This window comes from Lithobates pipiens, unplaced genomic scaffold, assembly GCF_037356315.1.
Source record: "Lithobates pipiens isolate NorthernLeopardFrog02 unplaced genomic scaffold, aLitPip1_a1.2 Scaffold_13, whole genome shotgun sequence".
In the NCBI taxonomy this organism is placed as follows: domain Eukaryota; kingdom Metazoa; phylum Chordata; class Amphibia; order Anura; family Ranidae; genus Lithobates; species Lithobates pipiens.
Window position 1 is genome coordinate 260,103,064 of NW_027507718.1, and position 12,345 is coordinate 260,115,408.

General features: G+C 45.2%; 1 protein-coding gene across 1 annotated transcript in view; it reads left to right on the plus strand.

Annotated features, from left to right (window-relative positions):
- Window positions 1-6,853: 6,853 nt before the first annotated feature.
- The window catches only part of SMARCAD1 (SNF2 related chromatin remodeling ATPase with DExD box 1), a 199,172-nt gene continuing 193,680 nt past the window's right edge, over window positions 6,854-12,345 (plus strand). The window contains exon 1 of the mRNA XM_077476560.1: window positions 6,854-6,972. The gene's annotated coding sequence lies outside the window, so the exon portion shown is untranslated. The remainder of the gene's footprint in view (window positions 6,973-12,345) is intronic.

Genomic DNA, 12,345 nt, shown 5'->3' on the forward strand with positions numbered 1-12,345 from the left:
TGTGCTAGAGGCACACACCACCCACTTCAACTGCTGCAGATGCCTGTATTACAGAACACCAGCAAAAAAGGGTGGTTTCAGGTGTATATTGTGCTGGAGACACACAACACCCACTTTAACTGCTGCAGATGCCTGTATTACAGAACACCAGTAATAAAGGGTAGCTTCAGGTGTATACTGTGCTAGAGGCACACAACACCCACTTTAACTGCTGCAGATGCCTGTATTACAGAACACCAGCAATAAAGGGTGGCTTCAGGTGTATATTGTGCTGGAGACACACAACACCCACTTTAACTGCTGCAGATGCCTGTATTACAGAACACCAGCAATAAGGGGTATCTTCAGGTGTACACTGTGCTGGAGGCACACAACACCCACTTTAACTGTTGCAGATGCCTGTATTACAGAACACCAGTAATAAAGGGTAGCTTCAGGTGTATAGTGTGCTGGAGGCACACAACACCCACTTTAACTGCTGCAGATGCCTGTATTACAGAACACCAGTAATAAAGGGTAGCTTCAGGTGTATACTGTGCTGGAGGCACACAACACCCACTTTAACAGCGCTAGGTTTTCAAGCCACAAAGACACTGTCCCTGCCTATCCTGCTCTTTCCCTGACCGCCACAACACACTACACAAGGTTGCCACGCTGTCTGCCTTATATAGTGTGGGGCGTGTACTTAACCCCCCTGAGCTATAATTGGCCATAGGCATCCTGCCTGTGGCCACTTATGGCTCTCTTTGCTGCCAGCGCTGTGATTGGCCAAGTATGCAGGGTCACAGTGCATGCTTGGCCAATCATGAGCCAGCAATGCACTGTGATGGTGCAGTGCACTGTGGGCCATGAGCGCCACACGAATATGGCACAAACAGCCCACAGAGTTCTGGCTTCGCCGAAAAGGGTGAACAGCCGGTGTTCGAGACAAACACCGAGCTCATCCCTAATGGGGATGGATTTGCAGCAAGCTGGAACCAGGTTGCAGCCCCAGGTATGCCCAGCTGACATGTTGCATTAGGGTGTGTACCCCAAAACTCAAACACACATGCCTTTCTTTGCAGCCTCAGCTGGCTGCACTGGACAGTGAATAAAAGGAAAGTGCTCTGTGCTGAGCAGCTTCCTGTTCATTCACAAATTGAAGCATCGTAAACACAGTTTACTGTGCTTCAGTTAAGCACTGTGTTCATTTAGAAAATGAAGGCACTGGACATATTTATTATCCCTTTCCCCCACTCTCCATGCTTAAACATCCCCCGCAGCAGCTGGGGGAGAGGGAAGCCAGTAGAACTGCGGGGCGGGGGCCAACATGTGGCAAGCACGGGCAGTAGGGGGAATCGGAACTACACATAGTGATTAGGGTGTACTCAGACACACCTGGCACACCCCCTGCACAGTCCTATGCCAACTGAAAATGCAGAGATCACTTGTTTGTGAAGAATACAAATGGAAGGAGACCGAAGGAAATCCAGGAAACAAGAGATCAGGACAGGCAGCAGGCAGGCACAAATGAACTGGGGTCGGTACACGGGAAGTCAGACACTGAATACACATAACAGTGGGCATACAGGAGCTCTGAGAACTGGGAAGTTGCTCAGGCATCACGGGCTGCACTGAGTATGTCTTATATAGGGAAGCAAACTGGGTGGTGGGCTAGGAAGTGATAGAAGGGAAAGGAAATATAAACCCACAGATTAGCAGATCATGGCCATAACTGAGAACAAAAGCCAAACACCACATGCAAAAGGAATCACAGGTCTATGGGAACCACTGCAGCAAGGAAGTAAGACAAGCAGGAAAACTCCAGGCTATAGTCACATCAATTCACTGAAAAACGCATACATTTGTTATTTATCCCCTGGTGTGGGCAGCTGGTATTTTAATAATGAACAAAATAATGATGCAGAGAAATATGCACTGGCCAGTAAACTAAAAGGACACAATGTATCAGAGTGAAAATGTATTACTCTGAGCTCAGGAATGAAAACAGATTGTAACATTTTACCAGAAGATTGTTCTGTGAATGAAAGCACACTAGAATGTTTTCACGGTTTCACAATATTATTGTTCTATACAAAAAAAAAAAAGACAAAGGAAATTTGCCTTTGGCGCACATCCACAACCAAGGGATCACAAATCCCAAGGGACTGTAACCCAAAATAAATTATTGGGATCGGTGAAATACGCTGAGTGTGTCAATTATTGTAGATAATTATATGTTGCAGGTTAGAATAAAAGTACCACAAACACTCTACATATAAGATAAAGAGTAAAAATGTATCATAGTAAATTAAAACAAAATAGATCAAATCCTAGAGGTGTCCATAACCAGACATAAGACACTAATGAGGGCTGAATCTAGGCTGCCTCCTCACATCAGGCTGGGGAACCACTATCTGCAAAAAACACAAGAAAAGGAGAGGGGTGCCAAGCAGTCATATAGTGTAGTCTACAAAGAGAAAATGGTCTGGTGTTGCCAGTGACCTTTTTGTGCTCACCTCATTTAAAGTCCCACGGGCGCTATTCTATGTTGCCGTATAGTGTAGTAAGTCCATTTTATTAAATAAACATATTAAAACAAAAATTTCCGCACTCAAAAGCACAGGAGAATTTGGGGCATGTAACTGTGGGAAGAAAGTTAAGCCATGGGTGGTTCGGCAGGACTGGCACAGTTGCTATGCAGGGGAGAGACACACCACCACTATGGGGAACCGATAAAACCTCCAGTGAGAAGCAGGAACTCCACACAGGATCACAGATGGACACAGAAACTAAAACTTAAGCGACAGTTTCTATGGCATGCTCAAATTTCAAATACACAGGTACCATCTCTTTAAAAGAGAAGTATAAACAAAGCTTTTTTGGCTATACTTCTCCTATGGATCACTGAAGTGCAGTTGGTTCTGCACTCCTCTGACCCGTTTTTAACCAACAGGGGTCCAAAATCTGTCCAGGCTCTGAAAAGATCCCAACCATATGATCAAGATCCACCAGAAGCCTGGATCGGCACCTGGCTCAGCCTCTCAGTGTTGCACTGTGAGGCTGAGCCAGCCACTCCTGTCCCCTAAACAGCCTAGCACTTCAGCTATGGCTGGAGGGGCAGACCAGAGTACCAATGACTGACAGTCATTGCTCTCTGCTCAGAGCAGAGGAGAGAACTGAGTGATCAGATTTAGTGCCCCGTGACCTCTTCACTTGAATTTAAAATGGTATTAATATTAAAGTGGATATAAACCCCCAAAAAAATATTTAATTAAGGCTTGTACCTTGTAGAGTATAGGATGTAATTTCATCTGTGCCCAGTCTTGCCACAAAGATTAAGAAAAATTAATCCAGCTCTGAGCAATACTCTTATCTTTCTTCAGTAAGATAAAAACTGACACAGAGAAATAGGTGTCATTTTCTTCTCCCTTGCTGTGATTGACAGGCTATTTTCTTATCTCATGCACCAGTGTGAGAGAGGTAATCTGTGTACTTCACATCCCCCCTCCTTTCTTCTCCAGCTCTCCCAGGATTGGCTTCTCCACACCTCAGCATGATTGGGCAAGCTGAAGTCATATGGTGCCTTTCCTGGGTTTTGACTGGTTGTTAGTGATCATGGGGCATAATCCACGAGACCAGCAGACGTTCAGTGTAAGAAATATTGATGCCTGACCAAGGGGAGTGTAGAGGTGGGTGGGGAGTCTACTGACATCACGACTCTGCCCACCAGGCACCAAACAGACCCACCCACAGAATCTGGAGTATTGACAGGTAAGGATACATGCAGGAGGCATGTATATCCTTATAGAAAAGCACTAAGAAAGTCGCCCGTAGAAATACATTCATTTTACCATGATTGGAAAACAGATTCAAAATAACTGTGATCACATTGTTTATCATCATGTTAACAATTAGCTGACCAGCCGCCATCTGTTATACTACGGCAAGTTGGCTCTCCTCAGCAAATTGCCGTAGCTGTACATCAGCCACTTTATGACCACCAGGGGGTGCGCAACGACAGAGCTGATGCCTGCCGGGCACCCATGATTGCTCCTGAGAGAGACAGAACGGAGATCTGTCAATGTAAACAGACAGATCAACCTTCTGTCAGGGGATTGGAGACAGATCTGCTGTTCATACTGGTTATAAACAGCAATATGTCGCTCCCTCCTCCAGGCAGTTCCATCCGCCAAGTTAGAAACACTCCCTTGGACACACACTTAACCCCTTGTTAAGCCACTTCCCTGCCAGTGACATTTAAACAATAATCAGTGGCTATTTTAAGCTTTAATCGCTGTATAAATGTCAATGGTTCCAAAATAGTGTCAAAAGTGTCCAATCTGTCTACGGTGTTGCGCGACTGCGCAATTGGCAGTTAAAGTAGTGCAGTGCCGTATCGCAAAAAATAGCCTGGTCTACAACGTTACACGACTGTGCAATTGTCAGTTAGCTAAAGAGGTTGTAAAGGTTTGTGTTTTTTCACCTTAATGCATCCTATGCATTAAGGTGAAAAAACAACTTGCAGTGCCCGGCCCCCCCATTTTACTTACCTGAGCCCTGAATTTCCTTTGGGACGAAACGCGTAGGGCGAGGTTATGCTATTCCCTGTATTGGTTTTTCTTATTACGTGATCACTTTTTAATACTTGCTTCATTGTAGATGCCTGTTTTATGCCAATAAACAGCAATCTAATTTTTTAATCTACACTATGGGAAGCCGTTATTCTTTTTTGTTTTGCATATGATTTTCCTCACGAGTCTGGCTCTCCCCATTGGAGAAATATTTTTTGCTGGAGTTTCCTTTCTTTCCATCTGTTGGAACTTGTGATGAAGAAGATTTGAACCTCCTAGATGGTGCTGACCACCGCTCCATTGATTTGAAGACCCACAGCACCCCCATTGGCTGATGGACCGGTTGGGATTGGATATACAGCTCATGTAAAGTGGACGATCCATCTGTATTTGCTCGTATGACCTAGTGTATTTACACAGGTCCTGTGGCTCTGGTAAGAGTACCCACCCTTTTGCTTCTTTCGATTCAACTGGATGCCATTGTTGTGAATGTCTTTGAGATTACCATTGGCCTCTATGCTATGTGAAATATCACATCCGAATCCCATGTGGTTTTCAAGGACTTATTTATTCACTTTTAATTATTTGGACTTTATAGTGTCCTTTTTTGGTATTAGTCACTTTAATATTTTCTTTTTCGTATTTTTCTTTTATGTTTGTATATGAATTTTGTCACATTCGTGTGTAGCTGCTCGATTCACTGTTTTAGGTTAGCGCAATAATTTTCCCTGTATTTATATGCTAATCAGTGCCTACAAATGGGCACTGACTGGTACCTCTCTGGCACAATAAAAACAGTGATGCCCAGCAATGCCACCCATCAGTGCCCATACGTGCCACCTATAAGTACCCATCAGTGCTGCCCAGGGCCGTCTTTGAGGCAGTGCAAAAGGGGCAGCTGCCCTGGGCCCTGTCATTGTTGTGGGGCCCAAAGCAGCTGCCTCATACTTGCCAACTATCCCAGTTTACATTCCCTTGTCCCTTGAAGTTTTAGTCCTGTGCTGCTACTAATGCTGCCCAGCTCTGCCCTATTGTTGTGTACAGATGACTCACCTGCAGACATGTTTACATGTAACTACTGGCATTCATATGTAAATAGCAGTGACATGCATATGTAAATAGCTGAGGCCAACTGCATTGATATGTAAATAAAGGCAGCATTCATAGGTATATCATGCCCCCCTGCAGTGAGGAGAAGATGTGCTGTAATCTATAGCAACCAGTGAGCAGTATTACTGTACAGCAATCTCTAGCAGCCAATCAACAAGCAGAAATGTGCTGTAACCTCTAGCAACTAATCACTGAGCCTTAAGGAGTGCTGTAACCTCTAGCAACCAGTCAGTAAGCAGTAATGATATGCTGTAACCTCTGGCAACCAATCGCAATCGCTGCCTGATCTGGTACAGTAAACTGATTTTAAGTCTAGCTGCTATTTATTGTATGTCTCAGAGAAGGTGGAGGGCGAAATTGCATGGGGGAGAACATTTTTGCCCAGGGTCCAATCAATATTAAAGACGACCCTGGTGCTGCCTACAAGTGCCCATCAGTGCCATCTCATTGGTACCCATCAGTGCTGCCTTATCAGTACCTGTCAGCGCAGCCATATTAGTGCCCGTCATTGAAGAAGAAAACGTACTTATTTACAAAAAAAATTAACAGAAACAAAGAAAAACTTTTTTTTCAAAATGTTTGGTCTTTTTTTATTTGTTGCACAAAAAATAAAAACCGCAGACATGATCAAATACCACCAAAAGAAAGCTCTATTTATGGGAACAAAATGATAAAAATGTTGTTTGGGTACAGTGTTGTATGACCTTGCAATTGTCATTCAATTTGCGACAACGCTGAAAATTGGCCTGGGCGGAAAAGTGTCCAAATGCCCTGAATTGAAGTGGTTAATCTGACCAGGCCATTTTTTGCGATACGGCACTGAACTATTTTAACTGACAAGTGCACGGTCATGTAAGTCGACACTGTACCCAAATAAAATTGATGTTTTTTTTCCCCACAAATATTGCTTTCTTTTGGTGGTATTCGATCACCTCTGCGGTTTTTATTTGGTCATGAAGGGGGTAAATCTTCAGAGGAAGAAGTGGTTAATCTTATTGCTATGCATTTCATTTCACAGCCATGGTCAGATGACTTTACTGCAAATAAACATCCCTATGCACAATGACAGGCTAGCTCCCCTCAGAGGTCCATCCGTCACACGCGTTCCCCTTGCTTCTTCCTCTATCACCTAGGTCCTAGGAGGAACAGCAATCCGCACTCTAAAACGCCAATAGATGGGAACGTAGCGGAACAGCTCAGCGTGCTGACGTCATTCAGGCGCCTGTCCTAGTCCCCGGCCTGGACGGTGTCGTCATCAGGCAGCGCAGGTTTGCAGGAGACCCTGGAAGCCGCGGGAAGGTAGAAGGAGGTGAGAAGAGCGGAGCGGATTGTGTGGTGATGGCTGTGTGTGAGCGGAGAACAGGGCAGGTTGTTGGCAGCTCAGTGCTCCGAGTCTCGCCGCTCACACGGACCATGAATGTGACAAGGAGCCGATAGCTCTTTGTGTGTGGGTGAGAAGAGCTGACACAGCAATACCACCGGGAGGGCTCTCTATGGACAGCATAGGTCTTGTGTGGGCTCTGAATTGGGAATAAACTCATTGGTTGTTTGTAATGGGAGCTTCTGCTGGTGACCGAGTCATGTAATCGTCATAGTGTGTGTGTGTGATGGAGAAGTCAAGGCCCAGCCAGCTCTCTGTCATAGAGAGTTATGTAACCAGTACCTTGTATTCTTCACAGGCCCAATAGTACAGGGAGATTCATCCACAGTGTCCAGACTCTTCTTCACAACTCACACCCTGCCTCTGCATGACAAATGTTGGTGCAGGCCACAGGTTCATGAATTTGTGGAGGCACATTGAGCCTAGGGCATCCGTACAGACACTCCATCTTCCTTGCAACAGAGCTTCCTCCCCACTGCTACACTGATATCAAAGCGGCCAAGTGGCGATGAACCTAGGTGGGTGGAGCCTAATGGGGATTCAGAAACCATTGCTCTAGATTAAGGATGAGCTCTGGCATGTTCGCATACTCCATGTGCAGAGCCCGCCAGGAAGTCGGCACTGCGCTAATCACAGGCAGTGAGACATTGTCCTGATGCGCGGCTGCAGAGATCGGGCAATGTCTAACTGCCTGTGATTAGCGCAGCGCTGCACCGACTTCCTGGCGGGCTCTGCACATGGAGTATGCGAACACGCTGGAGCTCATCCCTACACTAGATCAGTGGTGGTCAGTAAGCTTGGGCTCAGGCGCATTCGCAGCTCCACATACCCATGCCCGCCAGGAAGCTTACACTGCGCATTGCTGATCACTGGCAGTGAGACATTTCCCGATCTGCGGTGGCACTGATGATTTTGTTTAGTGTGTCTCCACCACCACCACCACCACCAAAACCACCCCCCCCCCCGCACTTTGAAATTCATGGTTATGCGGTGCTGCTCATGTATTATGTCAAGTTAGCTAGTGCATTCAACATTAATAAGCAGTGACACCTCAGCACCCCAAAATTTTGGTTCTGCTGCATATCTGCATGCAGAAAGAAGAGTAAGTAAAATAAGCCCCTTCATTGGTGTTAGTAGTTGGAATCAACCCCCCCCCCCCTTTGTGCCAGTGGATGCAAAATTGACCCCCTAGCATTGGGGTCAGTGGAGGCAAAATTGACCCCCTAGCATTGGGGTCAGTGGAGGCAACAAGAACTCCCAGCAATGGTGTCAATGGACATGATAATCGTGCCCGGCATTTGTGGCAGTGGATGCACGTTTAACCTCCAGCATTTGTCTCACTGGACACGACAGTGGCCCCCCAGCATTGCCGCCAGTGGGAGCAACAGTGGCCCCCCCAACATTGATGCCAGTGAATGCGGTAATAACCACCAGCATTGCCGCCAGTGGACACCATAGTGACGTCCATCATTGATGTCAGTGGTGATTGTTCGGCCTTTTACCCCTAAGATCACCCCCCCCCCCCCGCAGGTCCACAGACAATAGACAGCCTGCTAATGGCTATATAATTCACCTACTTCCTGCTGTCAATCCATAAGGAAAGAGTAGACCTGATGTGGGACCAGTCCCTCAGCTTCTTCAATCAGGCCTACTGTCAGTGTCTCAGTGTCTTTGTTTGCTAGAAGACTATTGGCTGTGAAGCTGACAGCATCCTTGACAACCAGTGACAGATTAAGGGCTAGCGGTGCTACATAGCAGTGAACAGAGACAAGTCTGTTTGCCAGCTTAGTTAGTCTTAATTACCTCCAGTTTTGGTATCTAGGAAAAGAAGATAATTCTTAAATTTGGTGCAGCCATAGCTCTGCTTTGTAAAAATAGTACTTTTCAGAACTACCTGAATCTGGCACAGGTCATTTAAAAGACAATCGAAAAGTGTTGCAAGTACTTTAGATACAAACAAGGGAGATCAATAAACTGTAAAACATGAAGTGTAATATATTGGACCTTACCAGTTCTTAGATGTGGTGGCTACATTTTTTTACTTTTTTCACCTGGTGATCCTGCCAGTTAGGGCTCTTCCATACCAGCTTGCATTCTAAAACTGCATGCATCATGTGGGGGCAGTGCTTTGTGTTATTACTACACATCGCACTGTGTACCTTTTTTTTAAAGAAAAAAAAAAAATGGTTAACACTTCAACTCTATGCATCGTAGCATGTTGCAGGGACAAGCTGTGAGTTGCAATGCATAATAATGCAAAATGCCTGCATTTTTATGTATCACTACCCGTCTCAATACAGCATTCTGGTTTGAGCCTGCATTGGTCTATGCAGAGTAACCCAACTCAACAGACATCATGTGAACATGTCCTAACACTTCCTGTCCTAGGGTGATAACACTTACTCCTGTATTTAGGGTTTGGAGCATTGTCAACCGAGGACAGAACATACTGCCTGTACCTTAAGCAACACCATCAGGGGTTTAGGGAACAGTTGTACTGCGGCAGGTTGGTATGGCTGCGGGAATCACCATCATTGTAAGTCGGCTCTTTAAATTGATATGGCAGGTGTGTGTCCAGAGCCGATGCACGTGGCCGCCACGCGTGATGTCTGCCAGGCACCCGCGATCACTCCTGACAGAGCCAGAACGGGGATCTGTGTGTGTGTAAACACACAAATCCCGGTTCTGTCAGGGTAGTAGAGACAGATCATGTGATCTAGGAACAGCGATATGTCTCCCCCAGGCCTATTCCCCCCCCAGAACACACAGTAAAGGAACACATTTAACCCCTTGATCTCCCTCTAGTGTTAACCCCTTCCCTTCTCCAGTGACATTTATACAGTAATCAGTGGCTATTTTTAGCTCTGATCGCTGTATAAATATCACTGGTCCCAAAAATGTGTCAAGTGTCCTATCTGTCTGTCTCAGTCCCGACAAAAATCTAAGATCGCCGCGAATACTAGCAAAAAAAAAAAATGCCATAAATTTATCCCCTATTTGGTTATAGCGTCTACAAATCAATATACGCTTATTGCGATTTTTTTCCCAAAAATGTGTGGAAGAATACATAGCCTAAACTGTTGAAGACATTTTTATTTATTTTTTTGGATATTTATTATAGCAAAAAGTATAAAATATTGTCTTTTTTTCAAAATTGTCACACTTTTTTTTATTTTTATTTTTTGTGTGTTTATAGTGCAAAAAATAAAAACTGCAAATACCACCAAAAGAAAGCTCTATTTCTGGGGAAAAATTGGGACATAAATTTTGTTTGGGTACAACATCGCACCGCCATGGAATTGTCAGTTAATGCAACACAGTACCGTATCTCAAAAAATGTCCTGGTCATTAACCACTTCAATACCAGATACTTACACCCCCTTCGTGCCCTAGCCAATTTTTAGCTTTCAACACTGTTGCACTTTGAATGATAATTGTGTAGACATGCTACACTGTACCCAAACACATTTTTTTTAGCATTTTGTTCCCAAAACTAGAGCTTTCTTTTTGTGGTATTTGATCACTGCTGGAGTTTTTTATTTTTTTGTGCAACAAATAAAGACCGAACGTTTTTGAAAAAAAAAAAAAAGTTTATTTGTTTCTGTTCTAAATTTTTGTAAATAAGTTTTCTCCCTCATATGCAGCACTGATAGGCTGCATTGATGGGTACTAATGGGTGGCACTGATGGGCATCACTGATGAGGAGACATCTGGTAGGCAATAATAGTTGGCACTGACTGACAAGATGTGTGGGCACTTACTGGCATCCCTGGTGGCCCAGTGTGGGCATCCGGGGGGGGGGGGTTGCTCATAAACAGCGCAGACCCCCCCCATTGGGAGAGCCACCGCTTGGCTCTCCACTACTAGCGTCTGTTAGACAGGAGTGAGGAAAAGCTGATAAGTGTCTCTTCCTGTTTATGTGATTGGACACAGCTGATCATGTGGTAAAGAGCCCTGGTTATAGACTTTTTACCAAGATTGGTGTAGTGGTGTGTCAGAGTGAAACACCGCGCTGCACGCCCCATCCTGATGGACGTCATATGACACCCAGTCAGGATAACTGAAGCACCACCCAGCTGTCATTTTGCTATAGGCCGGGCAGGAAGTGGTTAAGGGGGCAAATCCTTCTGGGTCTTAAAGTGGTTGTAAACCCTTACAACACACTTTGACCTACAGGTAAGCCTAGATTAAGGCTGACCTCTAGGTCCAAGAAATATCTCCTAAACGGTTTAGGAGATATTTGCCGAAAGACAGGCACTGCTGTCTACGGCGATATGCCGCGCGTGGCGGCTCCTATGCGCGGGAGTGACGTCATCGCGGCTTCGCCAAATGACAGCGGCAGAGCAGTGAGACCCACCGAGAAGATGGATGCGCCGGACTACAGGGGACAGCGGTGACTTCGCTGGCTCCTGTGTCAGGTAAGTGACACATAATGGACTACTATGCGATGCATAGGTAGTCCATTATGCTTTACATTTGCAGGGAATGAAAGAGGAAATAAACTCATCAGGGTTTACTTCCTTTTTAAGTGGTTAGCAAGTACCAGAGGAACTGGTACAGGAAGGAGGGTTTTGAGTTCATGGTGAGCTGGGCTGACCTGTCAGTCAATTACTGGATGTATAGCAGTTATAAACTGCACCTAAATGGGGAGGGTGCAGCTCTGATGGGGAGAAGATGGCCCAAAGGTTGGAGGAACTTTTAAACTAGGTGGTGTGGTGAAGGGATATGAAGAAGCTGTACCATGCAGTGAGTGAGGGTCAGGGGGTCCTACTATTGCCAATGTTTGACGTATAACTAGAGGACCTAAGACCAATGAGTGTAGGCTAGCAGAGTTGGGCCTCAGAACAAGCATAGTGAAAATATGTACTCGTACAAATAAATGTTGGAAGGCTAAAAGTTTTTGGCTATTTAAAATTGAAGAACTGGAACTGCTGATACCTGAAGATTTCAAATTTGTGGCAATATCTGAAACCTGGTTTGACAGCTCACATGTCTTGTTTTCCACTGTCCAGAGGGACGCCCTGTATTGGGACAGGCTAGGTAGGAGAGGGGGAGTGTGTCTGTATGTTGAGTGATTTTCTAGTGAATACATGGGATAACGTTGCTAACAGGCAAGGCAGGAGGTGGAATACTTGTGCATGGAGTTTCAAAGGGAATAAACAAGCTGGAAAATTAATAGTGGGCATATGCTTCAGGGACCCTTACCCGAAGGATGAAGAGATTCTTCGTTCTCTTTTCACAGTGAAGCACTATCAGTTTTTCTGCTGCGTTTTTCCTTCATATTTACCAAAACCATATAAT